At 44.3% G+C, this 26,997-nt stretch overlaps 1 protein-coding gene across 3 annotated transcripts in view; it reads left to right on the forward strand.

The window, feature by feature from the left end:
* Positions 1 to 26,997, forward strand: part of TBCE (tubulin folding cofactor E) — a 505,807-nt gene that overhangs the window by 207,358 nt on the left and 271,452 nt on the right. The window lies entirely within an intron of this gene.

The raw sequence follows: 26,997 nt of genomic DNA on the forward strand, positions 1-26,997 counted from the left end.
GACAGATGGTCGTACGTTTTCCTGCAAAATGTCTTGATAAACTCTGGAATTCATTTTCCCATCAATGACAACAATCCGTCCAGGCCCTGAGGCAGCAAAGCAGCCCCAAACCATGATGCTCCCTCCGCCATGTTTTACAATGGGGATGAGGTATTGATGTTGTTGTGCTGTGCCTTTTTTTCTCCACACATAGTGTTGTGTGTTTTTCCAAAACAACTCAATCTTGGTTTCATCTGTCCACAGTATATTTTGCCAGTAGTGCTGTGGAATATCCAGGTGCTCTTTTGCAAACTTCAAACGTGCTGCAATATTCTTTTTGGACAGCAATGGCTTCCTCCGTGGTGTCCTCCCATGTACTCCATTCTTGTTTAATGTTTTCCTTATTGTAGATGTGTCAACATAAATGTTAGCATGTGCCAGAGATTTCTGTAGGTCTTTAGCTGGCACTCTGGGATTCTTCTTTACCTCATGCAGCATTCTGCGCTGTGCTCTTGCAGTCATTTTTACAGGACGACCACGCCTAGGGAGAGTAGCAACAGTGCTAAACATTCTCCATTTGTAGACAGTCTGTCTTACCGTGGATGCATTGAACATCAAGGCTTTTGGAGATACTTTTGTAACCCTTTCCAGCTTCATGCAAGTCAACAATTCTTGATCGTAGGTCTTCTGAGAGCTCTTTTCTGCAAGGCATGGTTCACATCAGACAGTGCTTCTTGAAACCAGTAAACCCAAAACAGGTGTGTGTTTTTTAAGGGCAGGACAGCTGTCAGCAACACATCCAATATCATCACACTGATTGGAGTCAAGGTTGGCTCACTCCTGGCTCCAATTAGCTCTGGGAGAAGTCATTAAGCTAGGGCCTCACATACTTTTTCCTCCCTGCACTGTGAATGTTTACATGTTATGTGCAATTAAACCATGGCATCATCTAATGTTTGTGTAGTATTATGTTCAGCAGACTGTGTTCTTCTATTGTTGTGACTTAAATGACGTTCAGAGCACATTTTATGCCCAATTCATGCAAAACTCCATGTAATCCCAAGGGGTTCACATACTTTTTCTTGCAACTGTATATAACTTAATCCAATCTACTCTCATTCTAATAAATACATAAATTGATACCTAAAACAATACCTAAAACACTGTGACTTGTGAATAAAAATGAATGAATTATAAATCACTGTGACTTGTGAAATTAAGAATGGATTAATATAAATAAATCAAAAACCTTAATTAATGTGGCTGATATCAATAAATCAAAGATCCTTAATTACTGTGACTAATAAATGGATAAAAATAGGGTATATAAAAATCTTAATCTGTGCCACTATAATCATATGTGATCAATCCATCAGTTTTGTGCAAATTCATATATAAATGTGCAAGCACAATCAATAAAGTGCATAAATAAAGTCTTTTAAAATATGTGCAATGTGCAGGTGAACTCCTTATTCCCTCTCGCCAGGTGCCTTGTGGTCTCCCTATGCGCTCACCTTGGTATTTGCCTAAATAAATTCAGGCAAATAGGCTTTTTAATCCTTCCAGGATTGATGGGATAGTACTCATGTATAAGATGTTCCAGAAGGTGGGTGTGGATCTATTGGAATCCTCCTGTGCTCTCCTCTTTCTCCTTGTGCAGCTGCTCATAGATGGATGTTTTGACCAGCTCTATAAGAATCTCCTATTTCCCCTCCTGGGGTCACCTCCTTCTCATATCCTCCTTTCACCAGTGTGGGGAATATAGGTCAGATGAAGAAAAGAAAAAAAGACCATGGTGCCTTATGCTTTTGTATAACGGGAATTTATTACTGCCAGTTGCGGTATTACACAGCGGTATATGGCCCTTTTGTGATCCAGGACAGCATAGGTTATATCGGTCAGTAGCGAGTGAGTAATACTCTGCCTCTACCTCTGCCTCCCTGCCTGCCTCTATCCACGCTGGAATCGCCGAGCCTCTCCGATGCAACGTCATGACGTCAGAGCCCCTCCCCAGAGCCCCTCATTTTTATTCACAAGTCACAGTGTTTTATGTATTATTTTAGGTATCAATTTATGTATTTATTAGAAAGAGAGTAGATTGGATTAAGTTATATATATATAAAAATAGGAGCGCGGCACTATAAATCTATCAATAACATTTTTATTTGCTTCAGAACTTTGTACATGATACTAGACTTATTGTTGGAAATACTAGAAATATTATGCTCCCTTATGCTCCGAATGAACCAGTGCTCAAACAATCCAAAATAATACCATATCAAAATAAATCAATAAAAAAATTAGAATATCATGCAGAAGTTCATTTATTTCAGTAATGCAACTTAAAAGGTGAAACTAATATATGAGATAGACTCATTACATGCAAAGCAAGATAGTTCAAGCCGTAATTTGTCATAATTGTAATGATTATGGCTTACAGCTCATGAAAACCCCAAATCCACAATCTCAGAAAATTAGAATATTGTGAAAAGGTGCAATATTCTAGGCTAAAAGTGTCCCACTCTAATCAGCTAATTAAGCCATAACACCTGCTAAGGTTTCCTGAGCCTTTAAATGGTCTCTCAGTCTGGTTCAGTAGGAATCACAATCATGGGAAAGACTGCTGACCTGACAGTTGTGCAGAAAACCATCATTGACACCCTCCATAAGGAGGGAAAGCCTCAAAAGGTAATTGCAAAAGAAGTTGGAAATATTTTTATTGAAAAAAATATCTTGCAACCACCAACATCATTTTATACAAAAGTAAAAAATATAAATAACATAAACCACCTACTTGGTATCAGACAAAGAAAAATACCGGATAACTCTCCCATGACAAATATAAACAATAAGACAAAGGAAAAAAATAAACCTGTTCCTTATAACTACAGCACAAGGACATATAATTTGCACCCTACAAAGTGCAAAACTAAGAAAAAGGCCTTAACAGCCCTATATATCATCCATATTCATATATACCTTACACAGCACAGATTTACTTGTTCAAGTGTTTTATGCCTCTGGCCTGCCAACATATATAAACAACCTTTCCTTTGTGAGGAAAAACCTCCCTTATTATAAATTATCAGCCTATATACAATTTTAAAGAAAAAACCTAATACTCTACCCAACAAAGGCTAAGAAACCTAGACCTTCAGGTATACGTAGCTATTTCAAAAAACAACCTTCAAACAAAATCTTAGGGAGTGAAAGAAGAGAAAAGACACAGGACAGCAACCACACCAAGAGATCAACAGACTGCTGCTACAGGCCTGATATTCCTCCACACCTTTATCCAGACCCTTCGCCGCAGCCTGTCTTTCTCGAGACCCCGAATTTTCCCCACCTCACCAAGGATGTCACGCACCACCACCTGGACAGGAAGGACCTTCTGCCGCAAGGAGACCTGACACCGTGCATTCCACGTGAAATAACGGACAACTAGACAAACTAGAAAATGTGTTTAAATCAAAGCCAGCATGACTTTCTAATGCCCCATATACCCACTCTGCATAAGACATGCAGTGCAGGAAAGGGATGCCTAGAGCCCTCCCCACCTCTTTGTACACCTCTACATTGAAGGGACATTGAAGCAAGAAATGGTCCATACTTTCCACTTCACCCCCACACTCCGTCCTCGGACAACCTCGGTCATCCAGAGAACGGTGCTTCAAATTTCCCCTCACGTAGAGCCTGCCGTGGAACGCAAGCCGGGCCTGGTCCCTAAATTTCAAGGGAATCCTTTCCATATTTAACAAGCGCAAACCCTCCCTCAGAATATGGCCTGGGCAATCCTTCAAGGCCAGCGGTGCATGAAACGCAGAGGCCACAATCCTCTCCCTCAAGAGCCTCCCAGGGAGTGACCTGACCTCCTCCGCAGTCACACACCACCGCCTAAGAATCTTCAAGCGTGGGGCGACATAAGACGGGAGCTTACCGTGCAAGCTTCTCACTGGCCCGCCTCTCTCCCAGCAGCCCAGAAAAGGTCTAAACCAAACTTGAAAAAGGCTCACCCATGCCGGCCGGTTCTCTTTCAACATATTACCAATGTTATGCTTTAGAAACATCAAAGAGAAGAAAACAATCGGGTTGACCATACCTAGGCCACCCTCCCGCCGGGATCGGTAAGTCACATTCCGCTTCACAAGGTTCAGCCTGTTCCCCCATAACAGCTGGAAGAAACAACTGTAGACCCTCGTGTAGAGAGACTCTGGCAAGAGACAGACGAAACTGACGTACAAGAAAATGGGGACCAAGTAGGTTTTAATTAGGTCGACCCTTTCCCTTAGGGACAACTGCCAACCCTTCCAGCATCTCACTTTGACATCAGCATCTGACAACCTGGATTCCCAATTTGTTTTACTGTAATCATCAGGTCCAAATTCGATGCCTAACACTTTGATCTTCTGACGGGGCTCTGAGAAGGCATCCGGAAGCTCAAAACCCTCACCTTCCCTACCCATCCAGAAAACGTCACATTTGTCATGATTAATCTTGGAGCCTGAAGCCTCCGCATACTGCTCCATCACCGAGACCACCTCCAGCGCCTCACTAGTCCCAGAGATGAAAACAGACACATCATCAGCATAAGCCACGACCCTCAGAGGTGACTCACCAGTATCGCCCCTGGACACCCCGCCCAACACCCCACCATCTAGCCTCCTGATGAAGGAGTCGATGGCAAAGACATAAAGCAAAGGGCTCAGCGGACACCCCTGCACCAACCTCAAAGGGCCGCCGAACCCAACCATTGGCCAACATGAAGCTCTCAGCCCCTTTATACAATGTCTGCAACCATCCAATGAACCTCCCCTCCAGGCCATACCTGCCAAGGAGATGCCAGAGGTACTTGTGATCAACCCGGTCAAAAGCCTTAGCTTGATCCAGTGCCAGCAAATACTTCCCACAACCGTCAGCCCTGCACCGCTCCAGAGCCTCTTGGACAGCTAACACCGCTGAGAAGGTGCTCCTGCCCTGGACCGAACAGTGCTGCTGCGAAAGTAGACCGTCCGCCACTGACGACAAGCGCCAGAAAAGGATCTTGGCCAAAATCTTTCTATCGACATTGAGCAGGCTAATGGGGCGCCAATTCTCAATCATCGCTGAGTCCTTACCTTTTGACAGCAAGATCACGGCTGATTTCCTCATGAAGGGAGGGAGTGAACCCTCATCTAAACAGCAATTAAACATCTCCACTAGGTGAGGTGCCAAGCAAGATTTAAAGGCCTTAAAAAACTCAGCTGTCAAACTGTCTGGCCCTGGTGTCTTCTTAATGGCCAAACTATCTATCGCTTTAGCGACCTCTTCAGCCGTGATCTCACTTGTCAAACTTGCAGGCGGATTGTTATTTTCCAAACCTGGTGTAGAATCCAGGAAGCTTGACATCCCTGCCCGATCAAGGTGCTTCTCCTTCAGAAGATCTTCAAAAAAAGCCCTTGAGACCTTCAAGATCCCTGACCTGGATTTCATCAAGGACCCTGTACTATCCCTCAGACCACTGATCGTTTTAACTGCTATGCTCTGTTTGCAGCTCTGGTAAGGGTCGGGCGAGTGATATTTCCCGTAGTCCCTCTCCAGAACCAAAGTAGCATGCCGATCATACTGATACTTCTTCAAGAGCAGCTTAACCTCTGAGATTGCCCCAGAATCTCCACCCTCAGAGACAAGGCGATCAAGCTTCCTCCGCAACTGCGATAGGCAATGTATTTTTCAAGCTGTTTTCTTTTCCTAGGACCTTGAAAAACCTGCTGATCCGCACTTTGGTAAGCTCCCACCACTCCGACTTACTGCTGCAGAAATCCAGGATGGTCTCCTGAGCCTGAAGAAGATCCTCAAAGGATCGTCTCACCTCTTCGTCCTCCAGCAGAGCCGAATTCAACCTCCAGACACCCCTTCCCTTCAGCGGCGAATCTGAAGCATTCAAAGTCACAGTCAATAAAAGGTGATCAGAGAACTCCACCGCCCGACACTCAGGCGCCGAGAAAGCGGGTCCCCCTTTAAAAAAAACCTATCCTACTCTCACTTCTACCTCTTCTATACGTGAACCCTGTGCTGTCTGGGCTGCACTTAATTAAGGCGTCCCCCAGACCTGCATCCCTGACTATTGCATTTAAAAAAACGCTATCATATCCCAGCCTGTCAGTGGAACCTTTCCTGTCTTTGGGCCTAGTGATGGTGTTAAAATCACCTCCAAAGACAACCTGCCGGGACGTAAAAAGGAACAGCTTAATCTTCGTGAAAAGGCATTTCCTATCCCATTTTGACTGGGGACCATATAGATTGATAAGGCGTAACTCCTGCCCCTTCACGAGGACGTCCAGGACCATACACCTTCCAATCTCCACCTCAATGATCCGCCGACAAGTTACCACGTTACTTCTTCCTACCACTGACCATCCCTCTTCCTTAGCTTCATCCTCTCTCCCAGGTCCACCCACCCCAGAATCCAGACCTTGCCGGTCTTCCACCCCCTCCCCACGGCCCTAGTGGCCCTTGCAGACCTCCTGTGCCTCTTACGGAGCAGCACTAGAGGAGGGGCCATAACATGGTCTGCTATCCCAGCCCCTTTGGCAGTCTCATTGATTTTTGACACCTCTGATAGGGGTGACACATGAGGAGAGGCAGACAACACCTGGGGAGATACAATAACAGGGGAACACATTACAGCAGGGGAAGAAACAGAAACAACAGGAGACTCAACTGACTCCCCTAACTCTAGAGATACTGCTGCACTTTGCCCCTCAGGGCCCAAACTTCCTCTCGCCTCTTCAGCATCTATCCTCGCCAGCTCTTCCATTACCTCAGGCATGTTGTCTAATGCCTCTGGACAGAGGCTATAGGAATGACCCAGGTGCAAACAGAGGTTGCACCTGATGAGGCTGCAATCCTTGGATAGGTGACCAATCCCTTGGCACAGGGAACAGTTTAGCTCACTACATGTGGACGCAAAGTGTCCCTTATTTCCACACCTATAGCAGACTTTGGGCTGGCCAGCATAGAAAATCACCAGCCTGTCTTTGCCAATGAAGGCTGACAATGGTATATGCTTTATCTGGTTATCTATAACCTGCAGCTTCACTACTGCTGACCACCCACCCATCCATATCCCCCTGTCATCAAGTCGTTTCCTGAGGGGGCTCATCACCTCCCCAAACCGGCTCAGCCACACAATAATATCCGCAGCAGGGATGGATTTGTTTATGACCAATATGGTCACGTTCTTTAATAGGGGCTGCCTGGACACCACTTTGGGGATAAGCCCCTCCCACCTGGGGGTATTCTTCCATTCATTTTTGTATCTTTGCCAGAACAGATCCAAGCTTTCTGGTCTGACAAATGAGATATCAAACTCCCCTGTCCCCAAGGGAGCAATGAAGGCAAAAATCTCGGAGGCTTTGAATCCCATATCTAGGATCCTATCCACCACCTCATGTCTATTAGGGGGGGAGCTTCTGCCCTCCCATCTCAGCTGAACAACATTACGCCTATTTATTGGAGATCCCAACACTCCTGTCTGCACCTCTGATGCTCTCATTCCTCCCTGACCCCCCCCTCACAGCTGCAGAATAGCTCACTGCAGGTCTCACACCGGGAGCAGGGACAGGGGCAGAGCTAAGGGCAGGGGCGGGACCTCCCACAGGAGCCACAACAGAAGCTGAGGCATGGCTTGCTGGCACTGTGACCTGCCCTGACGTCAGAGCTGACACCGAGCCAGGAGCAGGGACTGCAGTCACACTAACAGCTGAGACTGACATCAGGCTTGGGGGAGGGGTGGAGCCCTGAAAACACATGGATCCAGGAGCAGGGACGGTAGCTCGGGTGGGGGCGGGGACAGGACCCCACCCTGAAGCCATCATATCAGTAGAGGTGGGGATGTCAAGCAGTGAGTCCGGTCCTGACACCGGAGCTGAAACCAGGTCAGGAGCATGGACTGTATCAACCTTGGAAGCAGACACTGAGCCAGCAGCAGGGGCAGGGCCCTGCACGGAGCTATGAGCGGGGACAAAGGTATTGTCAGAGCCTGGAGCAGGGACGGAGACACAGATGGGGGCGGAGCAGGGACTGAAGCCTGAACAGGCGCCATGATTGGTGCATGGGCGGGAACTGAAGCCGGGTCAGAGGCGGGGATCACCCTGCTCTCCATGCTGTGCACATCTGACACAAGCAGGGGGGACACAGGCAGGGGGGACACACCACAAGCAGGCTTTCCTGCAACCTTAGATTTACCACCAGCAGCCATTACTGACACTGAACGGGGGGTAGGGGTGGGGCCCCGCACAGTAAAAGGGCCTGGAGCAGGGATGGAGACACAGACGGGGCGGAGCTAACAGCAGGGGCTGAAGCCTGAACAGGCGCCATGATTGGTGCATAGGCGGGGACTGAAGCCGGGTCAGAGGCGGGGACACCCTGCTCTCCACGCTGTGCACGTCTGACACAAGCAGGGGGGACACATCACTGACCGGCTCTCCTGTGACACTAGATTTACCACCAGCAGCCATTGCTGACACTGAACGGGGGGTAGGGGCGGGGCCCCGCACAGTAACAGAGCCTGGAGCAGGGACGGAGACACAGACAGGGGCGGAGCTAACAGCAGGGGCTAAAGCCTGAACAGGTGCCATAATTGGTGCATTGGCGGGGACTGAAGCTGGGTCAGAGGCGGGGATCACCCTGCTCTCCACGCTGTGCACATGTGACACAAGCAGGGGGGACACAGGCAGGGGGGATACATCACTGGCAAGCTTTCCTGCTGCACCAGCCTTACCACCAGCAACCACACAGACATTCACATTGGCTGAAGCTGACACTCTCTCCCCCTCAATGTCCATGGCTTTACTCACAGTCCTGCTTTCAGCTGCTCTCTGCAACTCTGCCTCCACACTCCCCACTCTCAGTCCGGCAGCTCTCTCCTGAGCTCTGGAAATCCTCTCCAGCCTCACAAACACAGCTCTTTCCTTCCCCCTCGGTATCACCGGTCTCGGACACTTGTCTTCCTCCATCTCAGAATCTGTGTCCTCAGGTGTGAAGGCAAACCGCCTGCCTTGCAGCGGGGACTCCATCTCTGTAATTAAATCCATCAGCCCGGCCTCCTCACTCTCCTCCACCTGTGTTCCCCAATCCAGCTTCTGCTGTGCAGGTGGGTCAGACACCAGCACCTCACTCACTGCCTCTCCAGAAGTGGATCCCTCCATTTGACAGACTGTTGCAGCCGATGCCCCGGCTGTGGTGTCAGACAATTCCTCTGAAGACAGGACATCTCTGGCTTGGCCTCTTGCTGCAGCAAAAGTCTTCTTCCTTGCTTGTTTAAAGCGGTCTTCATTGCTATACAGGAAGTGGGCACAAAGGAAGTTGGATGTTCCCAAAGTGCTGTATCAAAGCACATTAATAGAAAGTTATGTGGAAGGGAAAAGTGTGGAAGAAAAAGGTGCACAAGCAGCAGGGATGACCGCAGCCTGGAGAGGATTGTCAGGAAAAGGCCATTCAAAAGTGTTGGGGACTTTCACAATGAGTGGACTGAGTCTGGCATCAGTACATCAAGAGCTACCACACACAGACAGATCCTGGACATGGGCTTCATATGTTGTATTCCTCTTGTCAAGCCGCTCCTGAACAACAAACAACTTCAGAAGCGTCTTACCTGGGCTAAAGAAAAACAGACCTGTTCTGTTGCTCAGTGGTCCAAAGTCCTCTTTTCTGATGAGAGCAACTTTTGCATCTCATTTGGAAACCAAGGACCCAGAGTATGGAGGAAGAATGGAGAGGCACACACTGCAAGATGCTCGAAGTCCAGTGTGAAGTTTCCACAGTCTGTGTTGATTTGGGGAGCCATGTCATCTGCTGGTGTTGGTCCACTGTGCTTCATTAAATCCAGGGTCAACGCAGCTGTCTAGCAGGAGATTTTGGAGCACTTCATGCTTCCTTCCGCAGACGAGCTTTATGGGGATGCTGACTTCATTTTCCAGCAGGACTTGGCACTTGCCCACACTGCCAAAAGCAGCAAAACCTGGTTCAATGACCGTGGGATTACTGTGCTTGATTGGTCAGCAAACTCGCCTGACCTGAACCCCATAGAGAATCTGTGGGGCATTGCCAAGAGAAAGATGAGAGACATGAGACCGAACAATGCAGAAGAGCTGAAGGCTGCTATTGAAGCATCCTGGTCTTCCATAACACCTCAGCAGTGCCACAAGCTGATAGCTTCCATGCCACACCGCATTGAGGCAGTAATTGCTGCAAAAGGGCCCAAACCAAGTATTGATGCATGCTTATACTTTTCAGAGGTCCGATATTGTTCTATGTACAATCCTTGTTTTATTGATTGCATGTAATATTCTAATTTTCTGAGATTGTGGATTTGGGGTTTTTATGAGCTGTAAGCCATAATCATCACAATTATGACAAATCACGGCTTGAACTATCTTGCTTTGCATGTAATGAGTCTATCTCATATATTAGTTTCACCTTTTAAGTTGCATTACTGAAATAAATGAACTTTTCACGATTTTCGAATTTTTCGAGTTTCACCTGTATATATAGTATGTATCACCAAGTCCATATATTCATACAGAAATTGAAGTCCTTCATATAGTCCAAAAAAATCTCCTAGTTGCAAACAGCTTCCCAAGTGACTGGACCAGAAACCTAAAAAAACCCAAAAAACTCATATAGTGCATTATCCTTAGCAAAACTAAGTAAACAACTGTGATATACTCACAAAAAAACACATGTGATCACTCATAGTGCAAAGTGAACAACCGTGTAAAATGTGCCAGTGAAAGCAATACTGTGAAAAACCATTCAATAAAACTGTGACGGATAGTGTACACTTCTATAGTGTGCAGATTGAATACCCTTACCAGATATCGTAAACCATAAAGCTTGTAATCATTAGGTAGGATGATGTAGTAAATGTGCTCCAAGAGATAGATCCTCACTGCCCCATGGATATACTCCTCTCTAACCACCAATCTCCATGCTCCAAACGATGCCAACCATATATGAGATAGATGATAGTGTAAACCCGTATAACACTTGGTAAATATACTTTATTAATGTGCTTACATGGTATGACATCTTTAAAACCGCCATGCATAAAATTGGTATAGCTACCAGCCCTCTGGAGATCCTCTGAAACCTCTACTGTGATTTGGATAGGAGTTTCCAGGATCCAAAATGGCCGCCCAAACACTTTCGGTTCCGCTGTGCGTCTGACGTCACTTCCCTTTGACGCGTTTCATCATTTGACTTAATCATAAAGGGTAAGGACGTCTAACAAGAGGGTCATACTTATACCCCTCCCCGACATGAGTGCCGAAGCCATATCCGCCATGTCGACCGAGGGATCGCTGCCTATATCACGCTATGTATACCGCAACATAGATTCCCGCGGCTGACATATCCGTTATCTTCTACTTGGTAATGGAAAATGTCCCCAGAGAGATAAATACCTCAATGGCCAAACATAATATTGGGTGTATAATTTTAAGAAAAGGGATACGTATTCTGTGTTATTACTCATATTTTAAGGAGACTGATAGAAATGGGTATATCCCGACCAATAGTTGTCACCACCCCTCTTGGATTTATGGGATATCGAAAGGACAATTTATTAGAATCCTGAGAAATTGCTCGAGACTAAAAGAATATATAGAGCAAACAAGATTAATAAAAAATAGAGGTGGAGATAAATTAAAAGCTATCTCCCAAAATGAAACATTTTGGATTTTTGAATTGAAGACTTTGAGACCATATGGTTTGAATGTAGATTTGGATCTCAATTCTTTTATTTCTAATTTTTGAAGTAAGTAAGAGAGGGTATTGATTTTGTAATTTAAAACATAAAAAATAAAAAAGTAACAAATTTTAAAAGTTAATTTTAAATTTTATATATATATGATTTTAATATTTATTTATTAGGTATTTTAGAGATTAGGTGCAATAATAATGCTATATGTAGGGTATTGTAGATAATAATAGTTTATTATATTTGTGATTAGGTGATCATGGGCCAATCATCAATTATTAAATATTAGATTTATGGATTTTTAATATTCAATATTTATATAGTATATGATATAGGAAGTATTAGGAGATATGTAGATATTGGGTATATATAAATATAATTCATTATTAGGTGATCATAGGGTAATTATTATAAGGTTCATATGGGTTTTAATATTTTATAATATTGCATATTTATATATTATATCAGAATAATTATTATGGAGCTTATTGGGTGTATAATTTTAAGAAAAGGGATATGTATTCTGTGTTATTACTCATGTTGCTTTGATATTGGCCTCTAGGGGGAGTTGGGGGAACATAAGTGATCGTATGTGTTTTAATTATATGTTTAATGGTTGTCGTATTGCATATTATGTTTGGCCATTGAGGTATTTATCTCTCTGGGGACATTTTCTGTTACTAAGTAGAAGATAACGGATATGTCAGCCGCGGGAATCTATGTTGCGGTATACATAGCGTGATATGGGCAGCGATCCCTCGGTCGACATGGCGGATATGGCTTCGGCACTCATGTCGGGGAGGGGTATAAGTATGACCCTCTTGTTAGACATCCTTACCCTTTATGATTAAGTCAAATGACGAAACGCATCAAAGGGAAGTGACGTCAGACACACAGCGGAACTGGAAGTGTTTGGGCGGCCATTTTGGATCCTGGAAACTCCTATCCAAATCACAGGAGAGATTTCAGAGGATCTCCAGATGGCTGGTAGCTATACCAATTTTATGGATGGCGGTTTTAAAGATGTCATACCATGTAAGCACATTAATAAAGTATATTTACCAAGTGTTATACGGGTTTACACTATCATCTATTTCATATATGGTTGGCATCGTTTGGAGCATGGAGATTGGTGGTTAGAGAGGAGTATATCCATGGGGCAGTGAGGATCTATCTCTTGGAGCACATTTACTACATCATCCTACCTAATGGTTACAAGCTTTATGTTTTATGATATCTGGTAAGGGTATTCAATCTGCACACTATAGAAGTGTACACTATCCTTCACAGTTTTTATTGAATGGTTTTTCACAGTATTGCTTTCACTGGCACATTTTACAGGGTTGATCACTTTGCACTATGAGTGATCACGTGTGTTTTTTTGTGAGTATATCACAGTTGTTTACTTAGTTTTGCTAAGGATAATGCACTATATGAGTTTTTTGGTTTTTTTGAGGTTTCTGGTCCAGTCACTTGGGAAGCTGTTTGCAACTAGGAGATTTTTTTTGGACTTCAATTTCTGTATGAATATATGTACTTTAGTGGACACTATATATATATATATATATATATATATATATATATATATATATATATTTGTCTTCAGAAGGTGAGGTGTCCTGTGTTTGGGAAGTAAACATTCGCCAGCGTCAGTGGTGTATTTCACCATTTGCCCTTCAAAAAGATAAATCTACCCAAATGATCTATTAGCTGTTGTTCCAATTCAAACTCTGTATGCTTATGTATAAGAATTGTTACACCTTTGGATTTTTGTAGCGGATTTGGTGAGTGATATACCCTCGGGATGTGTTTATCGAATAAATTCGGTGTAGACCGAGATTGGAAATGAGTCTCTTGTAGAAAAACAAAGGAAGGTTTCACTTTGCGTAACTCTTAGTAATTGTGTCCTCTTCTCTGGTGTATTAAGATCTCTGACATTGTGTGAAATTAAGGTGGGGTTCTTGCCCAAATATGAGTGTGCCTTAATTTTAGGAGGAGCCATATCTTGTCACTCCAGTCGAAAAAAAAACCACTTCTAGAAAGGGGGGAGAAAAAGAGGAGCAGGGTATCAAGAATCCCTAAGTTAAGGGAAAGAATTTCTTCAACAAATATCAAAGCTTACTTCCACTAGTAAGAAGAAGCGCAACAAAGTCGTGTAAAAGCTGAAACACTTTAGGAATACTAATGAGCACTTAGAACACTCTGGTAGGGGCCATAGGAGGGTTGAAACGGGTAGTAATACAATCAGCAAATAAAATATGAAAGAGACATCATAATGTACCTGCAGCTAAGAATCTAATAGCACATAAAGAGAAATAACATTTATACTGGTCATAACTGAAAAACAGCTTTCTAAATGGGACATGAGGCCTAAAATAGATTCAGCCAATTTTACATTGGTAATGTTAACAATAATGGTAATGATATGGCGCTAACCAGATGAAACATGGGGCAACATGGACCTGTAATATGCCCCTATGTAATATCTGGGTTGCTGTTCTCTAAGGTGAACTGATAAAGCACCATGGTAGACAGTTCGGCAGGTCCGTTGTAGGAAACCTAGTTCCAGAACCATAAGGTAACAATAATGTAGAGCTCACAGGTAGATCCAAAAGTTGGGGTGAAAATAGACAAGTTGTCAGGGATCCTACAGTGGTAGTCTCTATCACTCCACAGACCGGATTCCCCCAAGGCGCGGAATCTAAGCTCCGACCTGCTTGTTCACCAGGGCCCCTGATGGTGGGGGTGGACTTGGAGCAGGTCGAGACCAGGTCACGGCCCCTGGGTTCACCCAGTTGTGGTAGACATTGCCCCCCCCTTACGGGCAGCCTCCGGATGCCTACCCGATTCCTCCTTTGGGGCTGGTTACGTAGGAATTCCCGCATTAATCTGGGGGCATGGACATTCTGGGCAGGTTTCCACAAATTTTCCTCCGGCCCATAGCCTTTCCATTTGATTAAATATTGTACTATATTTATATGTACTGATATCTATAGCTTCTGAAGGTCTAGACCTGCGGTCTAAAAAAGGATCTGGAAGCGCAGGCTTTAACAACGATACATGAAAGACTGGATGTATCTTGAGGGATTCAGGGAGAGTCAGTTTAAACGCTACTTCGTTAATCTTACGTTCTACTTGGAAGGGCCCTACAAATTTGGGTGCCAATTTTCTGGATGGGCAAGTCAGTTCAGGTTGACCGTTGATAACCAAACCCGATCCCCAGGGTGTATAACCAATTCTCCCTTTCTCCTCCTGTCACAGAACCTTTTGCTGTCCTCTCGGGCCTTAGCCATTGTCTCCTGTAGTAGCTTGTTATTGGTAGTGAAGAATTCTAAGGTGTCCTGGGCTGCCGGGACTGGAACCAGGTCTGGCAGGAAGGTAGGGTGGAACCCATAATTAGCAAAGAATGGAGATTGGTTGGTGGCGGAATGATTCGCATTGTTATATGCGAATTCCGCCATTGGTAGAAGTGTCAGCCAGAAAAGATGTATAGCATCTCAGATATTGCTCAAGCATCTGATTAGTTCGCTCTGTCTGCCCATTTGTCTGGGGGTGATATGCTGATGAGAAAGATAACTTAATCTCCAGCCCCTCACATAACGCTTTCCAGAATCTGGAAGTAAACTGCACTCCACGGTCCGAAACAATCTCTTTTGGCACTCCGTGAAGCCTCACAATCTTCTTAATGAATACTTGGGCTGTTTCGGAGGCCGATGGTGTCTTGGCTAGTGGAAGAGAATGGGCCATTTTAGACATGCGGTCCACAACCCCAAAGATCACTGTGTGGTCTCGTGAGGGTGGCAATTCAACAATAAAGTCTAAAGTGATCATACTCCAGGGTCGGTTAGGTATTGGTAAAGGTTTCAATAGGCCCCAGGGCTTGTCTCTGGTGGGTTTGTTTTGGTTACAGATGTTGCAAAATTTCATATATGCTTCACAGTCCTTGGCCATGTTTGGCCACCAAAATGTGCGTCGTGTCAGATCTAATGTCTTCTATATCCCGAAGTGTCCCGTTAGGGGATGGTCATGACAGAAACCTAACACCAGGGACTGGACCTCCTTGGGTACCACGACCTGTTCCCCCCTCCAAAAAAGTCCCTCCTTGTTCAGCAGGGAGACTCCAGGCAGGTCAGGAACCCGGGTGGAGGCAGCCTGCAATTTAGACAAAAGTTCCGACTGTAGCAATAGAAAGCTACCTGCCGGCAGGATGGTGTCTGGCTGGGGCGTTTCTCTAGGATCTTCAAACATCCGAGAAAGGGCATCAGGCTTAGTGTTCTTTGACCCAGGACGATATGTGATGTGAAGACTAAATCTCGCAAAAAACAGTGCCCATCTGGCCTGGCGTGGACGGAGGCGTTTGGCTGTTTTTAAATACTCAAGGTTTTTGTGGTCAGTATAGACCAGAATGGGGTGTAGAGCCCCCTCTAGCAGATATCGCCATTCCTCCAGAGCTGTCTTAATGGCCAGTAACTCCCTATCCCCAATATCTTAATTCCTTTCAGAAGGGGATAGCTTCCTGGAGAAAAAAGCCACTGGATGCATTAGCTCCTTGGCCCCTACCATCTGTGACAATACCGCTCCTACAGCCACTTCCGATGCGTCTACCGCTAGTATGTAGGGCAGAGATGCGTCAGGGTGGCTCAGAATGGGAGCCATCGTTAATAGCTTTTTCAATGCGCCAAAAGCTGCCTGTGCAGCTGGAGTCCATTGGAAACGAACTCCTACCTTCGTAAGCTGGGTGATGGGCGCTACCAGGCCTGAAAAGTTCTTAATGAATTTTCTATAAAAATTGGCGAACCCAATAAATCTCTGAATTCCCTTCTTATCCGTGGGGGCAGGCCATTCCAGGATGGCCGAGATCTTTTGTGGGTCCATAGCGATCCCTGTAATGGAGATTATTAAACCAAGAAATTAAATGCTTTTGTGTTCAAAGCAGCATTTCTTGGCTTTCGCATAAAGGCCATGCTGACGGAGGCGTTCCAGCACACACTTAACATGTCCCCGATGTGCTTCCAAGGATGAGGAGAATATCAGGATATCGTCCAAATAGACAATGACAAAAATATCCAGGAAGTCCCTGAAAATGTCATTGACAAAGTGCTGGAAGGTGGCCGGTGCATTACATAGCCCAAAAGGCATGACAAGACACTCAAAATGTCCGAGGTCCAACTTGGAGAAGATGGATGCTGTCCTCAACCTCTGAAACAACTCTGGGACCAAAGGAAGGGGGTAGTGGTTCTTGACCGTAATCTTATTGAGGTCCCTGTAATCAACACAAGGTCTCAGGGACCCATCCTTCTTTTCAACAAAGAAAATCCCTGCCCCGGCCGGGGATGTGGAAGGGTGGATAAATCCCTTCCGGAGGCTCTCGTTTATATATTCTCTTAATGCCCCTAGTTCCCGCTCAGATAATGTAAAAATGCGGCCGAAAGGGATCTCGGAGCCTGGGAGCAGATCGATGGGCCAATCATAGGCCCGATGTGGGGGAAGAACCTCTCCCCCCCCCCCCCGTGGACTAAACACATCCAGGAATTGGTGGTAGGCTGCAGGTACCATTTGAGCTAACTCCGCATCAGGGCTTACAGTTAACAAGGCTGGTGTATCTAGTGAAGCCCTAGGTAGACAGTGTTCCTGACAGTATCGGGAGTGGAACTGGACTGACCCGGTCTTCCAGTTAATTTGGGGGTCGTGAGCTCGTAGCCAAGGGAGCCCCAGAATAACTAAATAATGGGGACGCGATGGCGTCCAAGCGGAGAAGCTCCTGGGCGATTTCCCGCCACTGTGGTGTGTATAGGAGGGGTCTCCTGATCTACCGTCCCCGATTTTATCCGAGACCCATCTGCCAGAAAAATATTCACCCTATGTTCTTTGGTGAGCAACAGTATCTGGTGCTGGGTAGCTAAACCGAGATCGACAAAGCAACTACAGGCCCTGGAATCAATAATAGCCATCACCTCTGTGCTTCCTCCGGGGAGCTGAAAAGACACAGGTACAGCCAAGTGAGTGGGGTTGCCTGCACACACAGTAGATATATTAGAAGAAGTAGAAGAAAACAGTATTTCTCCGGACAGGAACGCACCATATGACCCGCTGCTCCTCAGTAAAGACACAGGTTATTGGCCCGACGCCTCTGTCGTTCCTTAGTAGAAAGAGTAGTCCGCATCAGGCCGAGTTGCATAGGCTCGGCCCCCTCTGACGGCTCTGGGCTCCGACTGCCGACACTGACCCTTGGCATGACTGGTACTCTAGGCATCATCCATGAGGTTCTCTGCCCCTGGCTGGACATCTCCTGTCTCCTTTCCCGCAATTGGCGATTGATTTGGATGGCCCGATCGATTAGACCTTCCAAGGAGTCCGGAACTCCTATTCTCGCCAATTCATCCTTCAGTGGTTCTGACAGTCCCAACCGGAACTGGTGGTGTAAGGCTGCATCGTTCCACTGTGTATCTCCACTCCATTGCCTGAACTCAGCGGCATAGTCCTTCGCTGCCTGGCATCCCTGTTGTAAGGAATAGAGAGCTGCCTCAGCCGAGGCAGCTCGATGCGGGTCATCATACCACTGTGCCATTGCTTTAAAAAAGGTGGCGACAGTATTCAAATGCGGGTGGTGGGCCTCCATCAGGCGATGAGCCCATCCCTGAGGTTCAACCTGCAGCAAGGATATAACAAGTCCTATCTTCACCGATTCGGAAGAGAAGGTCCGGGGTTACAGGTCAAAGTACAGCTGGCAGGAGTTTTGAAAGGCCCTGAACTTCCCTCGGTCCCCATTGAACCGCTCCGGAGTCGGTACTCTGGGCTCTGGTGGAGGGATGGTAAATGCTGCTCCAGTGGAAGGTCCCGCTGAACCCGTGGCCGGAGGCATACCCACTGTGCCTGAAGTTGTGGGTGCTGGTGCGGCCAGGCTCTAGACCTGTCCTTCCAGGTGTTTGTATCCCTCTTCCAAGGTCTTCACAGCTCGTGTGAGTGCCGCCAGGTGTTGGCACATCTCTTCCCAGGGTGAAGGTCCTCCTCCAGACTCTGACATGGTCGTATGGTTCTGTCAGGGATCCTACAGCGGTAGTCTCTATCACTCCACAGACCGGATTCCCCCAAGGCGTGGAATCTAAGCTCCGACCTGCTTCTTCACCAGGGCCCCTGATGGTGGGGATGGACTTGGAGCAGGCCGAGACCAGGTCGCGGCCCCTGGGTTCACCCAGCTGTGGTAGAAGCACCGCTGAAGGTGTATAGCGGGTAAGAGTCTGATGCGAGAAGGTGACTAGAGCAGCGTCAGGCAGGCCAGGTCGGTAATGGTGGTGGCGGCGTACTACAAAATCAGCAGGCAGAGGGATAAACAGGTCACAAGCCGGGTTCATTAACAGGAGGTCAGGACATACGGGGTTAAGCAGATTCTCCTGACAAAGCCAGGGATAAGAGCAGGAGACTGACAGCAAATCAGGGTCGGCAACAAAGAATCTACTCTCAGGAACTCAGGAACACAGATAAGACCATACGGCAATTCATTGCAGTCTGATCCTGTTTTAAATAGGGCGCCCTGCACATGCATGAGCACCGCTGCAATCGCGGTTGCCCTGGTCCCAATGCTCGCACGCTAGTGCGGCGGGGCACACCGCGCATGCGCAAACCCGTGCACGATCGCGGCAGCCACTGGGGTCCCTGACACAAGTACAGAAGTTAAGTAGGCTCCCAGGCCCTAGCAGGCTTTTCATTTGGAACAGAGTGGGTTAAACCATGTTGTTTCTGGAATCTTCCTTTCTTTTGAGGTGGATGTTTTGTGGGCGACGAATGTGGAGTGTGCGGAGGACTATGAGATGGAATTCTCAATACCAATCAGGCAAATCCATTAGGGTAATTTGAAGGGTCTCACAGAACGATGGTAAATCATCAGGCGTTTTGAGATGTATCTGTTTTCCATTAAAGATCACAGAGAGCGCAAAGAGAATTTCCATTTATAATTTAAGCTTTTTTCTCTCAAGAACTCTAGCAAAGGGCGAAGAGCTCTATGGTTACCCAGTGTGATAGGTCCTGGTACAATGAAATCTTGTGCTCATCAAATGTTATGAGCTCATTCTGTCTCGCCTCTTTAAGAATCTCCTCTTTTAGCTTGTAATTTGTTAAACAACAGACTACATCTCTTGGTGATGTGCCTTTAACAGGTTTCGGCCTGAGAGCCCTGTGTGCCCTCTATAATTCAATCGGGTGTCTGTTGCTCTCTCTAGTAAATTGTTAAATATAGATGTCAAGGCTGAGTCAATTTGATCTGGTTATCTAGGTCGGTTCACAGTGATTAGTTGTGCAGTGTGTGTGTCTGAGGCTGTTTCCAATTGTGCTATGGCTCTATCTCTCCTATGGCCTGTTTTCTCTGTCCCCGACATCTTCTCAGTAAGGGCTAGCAAGTCCGCTTTAAGTTCTGTAATAGCGGAGGAGAAAGTGTTTTTAATGTCCGCTACAAATGCCAACATGTCCCAGCAAGAGAGAGGGTGGTCTGATGATTCAGAGCCTCTTACCATGTCCTCTGAGGCGGAGTCCTCTTAATGGCCGTGCCATCTTGGCTGCAGGCTCTCCGGGGCCCGTCCGTGTCTGCGTTTTAAAGATGTCCAGGATGCTACAGGCACCTGAGGCAGCAGAGAGACTACGTGACTGAGTCTCAGATTGTTGGCGGGTAGATTTGACCATGTCCATGCTATGGGAGACCAGTAAAACAGCTTAGTTGCTGTGGGTGTGGCGGTGCTCTTTCACCTTGCTGCCATCCATGCTGCGTACCAAGCCACGCCCCCTTTTATTGTGATTTTATGTGATAGACCAACACAAAGTGGCACATAATTGTGAAGTGGAAGGAAAATAAGTGGTTTTCAAAATTTGCTGCAAATAAATATCTGAAACAGTGCAGCATGCATTTGTAGTCAGCCCTCTTTACTCTCATACCTCTAAATAAAATCTAGTATAACCAATTGCCTTCAGAAGTCATCTAATTAGCAAGTAGAGTACACCTGTGTGTAGTTTAATCTCAGTATAAATACAGCTGTTCTGCGAAGCGAAGGTTTGTTAGAGAACATTAGTGAACAAACAGCATCATGAAGGCCAAGGAACACACCACACAGGTCAGAAATAAAGTTGTGGAGAAGTTTAAAGCAGGGTTAGGTTATAAAAAAATATCCCAAGCTTTGAATATTTTATGGTGCACTGTTCAATCCATCATCCAAAAATGGAAAGAGTATGGCACAACTGCAAACCTACCAAGACATGGCCGCCCACCTAAACTGATAGGCCAGGCAAGGAGAGTATTAATCAGAGAAGCAGCCAAGAGGCCCATGGTAACTCTGGAGGAGCTGCAGAGATGCACAGCTCAGGTGGGGGAATCTGTCCACAAGGAAACTATTATTCGTGCACACCACAATTCTGGCCTTTATGGAAGAGTGGCAAGAAGAAAGCCACTGTTGAAAGAAAGCTATAAGAAGTCCCATTTTCAGTTTGCAAGAAGCCATGTGGGGAAACCACAAATGTGGAAAAAGGTGCTCTGGTCAGATGAGACCAAACTTGAACTTTTTGGCCTAAAACAAAATGCTGTGTGGAGGAAAACTAACACTGCACATCACTCTGAACACACCATCCCCACCGTGAAACATGGTGGTAGAAGCATCATGTTGTGGGGATGCTTTTCTTCAGCAGGGACAGGGAAGCTGGTAAGAGTTGATGGGAAGATGGATGGAGCCAAATACAGGGCAATCTTGGACGAGAACCTGTTAGTCTGTAAAAGACTGGAGCAGAGGTTCACCTCCCAGCAGGACAACGACCCTAAACATATAGCCAGAGCTGCAATGGAAGGGTTTATATCAAAGCATATTCATGTGTTAGAATGGTCCAGTCAAAGTCCATACCTAAATCCAATTGAGAATCTGTGGCAAGACTTGCAAATTGTTGTTTACAGACGCTCTCCATCCAATCTGACAGAGCTTGAGCTATTCTGCAAAGAAAGGGCAAAAATGTCACTCTCTAGATGTGCAAAGCTGGTAAAGACATACCCAAAAACACTTGCAGCTGTAATTGCAGCAAAAGGTGGTTCTACGAAGTATTGACTCAGGGGGGCTGAATACAAATGCACACCACACTTTTCACATATTTGTAAAACATTTTGAAAACCATTTTATCATTTTCCTTCCGCTTCACAATTATGTGCCACTTTGTGTTGGTCTATCACATAAAATCCCAATAAAGTACATTTACATTTTTGGTTGTAACATGACAAAAGGTGGAAAATTTCAAGGGGTATGAATACATTTTCAAGGCACGGTACCTACCTTTTTTCTTTCTAATTTACCTGTACAGAAAATCTCATTTGGCCCTGTTAGGGGTGAAAAATATAATGAACATCCAAAATTCAAAAATATAAAAAAAAATACATGTTGGACTAACAAAATGGGAACACCAAACTTTGCTTTTCAAGGGTTCATAAGGATAGATGCTTAACAAAGTCTTCCATATCTGGTTATGGACAGCAAAGCCTTAGACATCTGGTGATCAGATGACAGCTGCAGCGCAGCAATTGCAATACTGCCGAACTCATACACAGTCCATTTAGTCCTCTGGGCCTCTGTAGTTCATGAGTCGAAGATGTGCAGTTCACGAGTCATAGACGAGCAGGCAGATGGAACTTTTACTTATTTGTACAGACAGTTCAGGTATTTAACCATCATATTAGCTGGAACTCTGGCTTATTTGCATAAACTATTCGGCTGCTAAGTGGCAAAGTCTTTATAGACAGTTGCTGCTGTCAAGAGTGTCTGTCTCCTCCAACATGTTTATGATAGACTTCCAGGTAGGTGTTATTAAGACTGTGGTTCCAACATTTCATAATTAACAACAGTGCCCATATAGCCCATTATGGATTTCAAATAAAGTAAAGCAATGTTTACTAGTGGCCTGGCCTAACAATAAAGAAAAACTCAGCTTTCTACGTTAATAAATGATAAATTGTTAGAGATACATTACCCATCTACCACCTGAACTCTATACTAGTCTGAATCTAAACTAAACTGTCTCAAACTATAGACCGAAGTAAGTAGTATAACAAATACCAAACATGGGTACACTATTCATACAGTACAGAATCGTAAACATTTTAAGAAGTATTTAATGTGTGTGTTTGCTCTGTGTACTCTGGCTTGTTTCCACAAGCTAAAGGCATTCTGGCAGACTAACTAGCTCTTGTCTACACTGGCCCAAGTATGTGCGTAGAAATTGCCCATGCATGTGTGTCACCATACTCTAAATGCCAGTCCCAATTACAAGCAATCTGGAAAGATTATGGAAAAACCTGAGAACCTAACTCATAATGTTTGACCAAGAAAATGTTATGAACACTCAATCAAGTATATCAAACAAGGTGGCCAAAGTGATCGCTTTGGTCAGATATAACTGAACAGATATATTTACAGATACACTTTACAGATATAACGTACCTTATTTCAAGGACTTACAGTACTTTCAAAATTGCAATAATTGAAATAACATTATCTTTGTTTTTTACTATAAAATGAACCAAAATGCACAATTATGAATAATTTTTTAATGGACATAAACTTATGAGATTTTAATTGTATCACCCTTTCTTCACCTGTACTGTGCTCATCCTGTGAATTCTGTTTTTAAAACGTATGTGCACTCCGGATGGTGTTCTGCATTACAGTTCAACTGTATTGACTATGGCAGAATGTACCAAAGTGTTTCACACATTGGCTGATATAGTCTAACTTAGAAAATGTGGAAAAATCCCCATGGGACTTTGTATGGCAAAAAACACAGTGAGTATACAAAAGTATATAACGATAATGTTTATTACAAAAAGTTGTTAGGACAAAACAGATCAGAAGATTCAATGAAGTAAGTTGTAATACAATAGTTCAGAGTTCACATACAAAACATACACGATGTGCCTAAGACCTAGCAATCTGTAATACATCAACTGACAAATGGACTTCGCAACCCAAAGAGACTTGTACAGAGATATTGTCCAGATAACTCCAACGCATTTCGGAACTCATGTTTCCTTCTTTAGGGAATAAATATGTCAGGTCTAAAACATATCAACGTATCAGATAAATGTGTACACAATAAAACATAATATCACTTTGAAAATGTGTGGAAAAAAAGCTGATTACTCAAACACTTACAAATTGCACCACATCGAATAATGGATGACAAATATTCCTATCAAATTGAATAAGGATGCTCTTCAAATAAATCGTCAGGGAGAGGGCAGGCAGGGATGCCCCAATAGACCATCCACCAACAAAGATCACATTTCATCAGCCAATAAGGGGATCCATTGAGTATAATAGAAGCTATAAATAATAAAAAAGAGATCTACTGTTTGTTATTTAACACCAAGGGGTAGTATAATATATAGCTCAGATGCATGAATAATGGATGTAGGGGCTCAGTTCAAGTATATAATATAGTAAACAATAATCTAGTAAATCCAACCCGGGTAAAGATGGCAGGGAGACACATATGTGAGCCTATATATAAACAGACCCACCACACTAGGAGAGCATGCAAGATATAATAAAATATATAGGCCCACATATGTGTTTCTTGTTATCTTTAACCGGTTTGGATTTACAAGGTTACTGATTATCGATAATAGCTGAACTAAGACATGTTTTATTCCCTCTCCCGATTTTACCTATACGAGTATCTTGGATTCCCACATGCAACTTACATTTTTTTTATATCTTATGTTTTTATGTTATATTGTCATCGCAATTTTTATCGGAAGATTTTGATATATATTTTTATATATATTATTTACCTTTTCATATTGGATCTTTTTTCATTCAATTTTTGATTCAATTTTAGAGCCAATTTTTCATCCTATATTTTAATCTATTCTATACAAATTTTGTAACATATTTTTATCTACTCGGTATATATATTTAATACATTTTTAATGAATATCCATAATAAAAATTATTTCAATACATGCAATTTTAATGGCTGATATTGCTTCAGTTTTATATACATTTTTTTCTGTTTAAACTGACCACAGTGTCCTTGCTATGTACTTTATTTGCCTTTTTACAATTTTATTGTGTTGATATTTATGAGATGCTAATTTTGCCACCTTGCTCACCAGATGTTTGTTTTGCATTGTACTTTTTCATTCCAAGTACACTGAATCAGTGGGTGTAACCCTATTAGAGCCATTACATTAACATATGCGTATGGTTAACAATCTGATTTAGAGATTTGGACACATATGCATAAGGGTGCGGTTTTTACTGCTCATGTGCAGTAATTAGCAACTTGGGGGATGGTATTTGTTAATAGGGGTAACATAATAAATACTGGCCATTGATCCCTCACCTCCCTCAGCAATTTGCGTACATTGCATATCTTAATTATCAACACTCCGGTTCTGGAGTGTATTTTCTTTCCCTGGTGATCTAGGTGATTCTTGGGTTTTGACATCCCCAATAAAATGGCCCTGATGTGTGTGAGCATCCCGTCCACATAAAAATGGACATGCTACTGCAATTTGTTTGATCCATGACAAAATGGCGCTGGCGTATTGCGCAGGCGCCGAATAGTCGACAAAATGGCAGGCACGATATGCGCATGCGCCATTTACACTATAAATAGGGACATTTGGTTGTCGGTCGTTGTATGCCTACCCCCTATGAGTATGTGCTAGAGCACGAAATGCGTCAGGGAGGAGCTACAACGTCGTGACGTCACACCGCCGAGGCCCCAGCAGGTCTGGCGGCCATCTTTATTCACATGGTCAGTCTGTTTCTTTCTTATTGTACACCCTGTTGGAAAGCAATAAATCCTATCTGTTAGCAATAATACGCTATGTGGCATCCTTTCTTTGGGCTCTATATGAGTCTAACCATTCACAGAGCCATTAAAAGAGAAAGTTAGATGTGCTGTTACACACGGAAGATTCAGAGGGGAACCTTGACCGGGCTGTGCAAACCTTAAAGAGGATCTGGCTGACCTGTTGATACAGTTGTGTTCTCAAATGTGCTATGAAATTGCGCATCTGGTGAGTGCGCAGTTTTTCTATTACCAGATACACCACCTATGAACTGGAGATAAGAGCTTGAACCACCTATCCTGAGATCTCATGAAAGGATCCTCATGTCCATTAGTCTGGACTTTTCACTTTGATAGCACTATAGCCACCTTTTGAGTGGCTCTCCTTAGTTTTTATCCACTTGATCACTCATTATACTTAAGTACGTTATTATTATATAAGCACATTTGCCTATTTATTTCATTTTATTTTACTTGTGATCACCAATAGCACTATTGGCACTTTATTATTTATTATTGGCAATTGTTTTGATTGTTGTAACACGTTATGGTGTGTATTGCACTTTATTTCATATTCATATCATATACAGTCAGGTCCATAAATATTGGGACATCTACACAATTCTAACATTTTTGGCTGTATACACCACCACAATGGATTTGAAATTAAACGAACAAGATGTGCTTTAACTGCAGACTGTCAGCTTTAATTTGAAGGTATTTACATCCAAATCAGGTGAACGGTGTAGGAATTACAACAGTTTGCATATGTGCCTCCCACTTGTTAAGGGACCAAAAGTAATGGGACAGAATAATAATCATAAATCAAACTTTCACTTTTTAATACTTGCTTGCAAATCTTTTGCAGTCAATTACAGCCCGAAGTGTGGAACGCTGGGTTTCATCCCTGGCGATGCTCTGCCAGGCCTCTACTGCAACTGTCCTCAGTTCCTGCTTGTTCTTGGGGCATTTTCCCTTCAGTTTTGTCTTCAGCAAGTGAAATGCATGCTCAATCGGATTCAGGTCAGGTGATTGACTTGGCCATTGCATAACATTCCACTTCTTTCCCTTAAAAAACTCTTTGGTTGCTTAACAGTATGCTTTGGGTCATTGTCCATCTGCACTGTGAAGCGGCGTCCAATGAGTTCTGAAGCATTTGGCTGAATATGAGCAGATAATATTGCCCGAAACACTTCAGAATTAATCCTGCTGCTTTTCTCAGCAGTCACATCATCAATAAATACAAGAGAACCAGTTCCATTGGCAGCCATACATGCCCACGCCATGACACTACCACCACCATGCTTCACTGATGAGGTGGTATGCTTAGGATAATGAGCAGTTCCTTTCCTTCTCCATACTCTTCTCTTCCCATCACTCTGGTACAAGTTGATCTTGGTCTCATCTGTCCATAGGATGTTGTTCCAGAACTGTGAAGGCTTTTTTAGATGTCGTTTGGCAAA

Source organism: Staurois parvus, unplaced genomic scaffold, assembly GCF_062004578.1.
Source record: "Staurois parvus isolate SC_StPar_1 unplaced genomic scaffold, SC_StPar_1.0 ptg000509l, whole genome shotgun sequence".
In the NCBI taxonomy this organism is placed as follows: Eukaryota; Metazoa; Chordata; class Amphibia; order Anura; family Ranidae; genus Staurois; species Staurois parvus.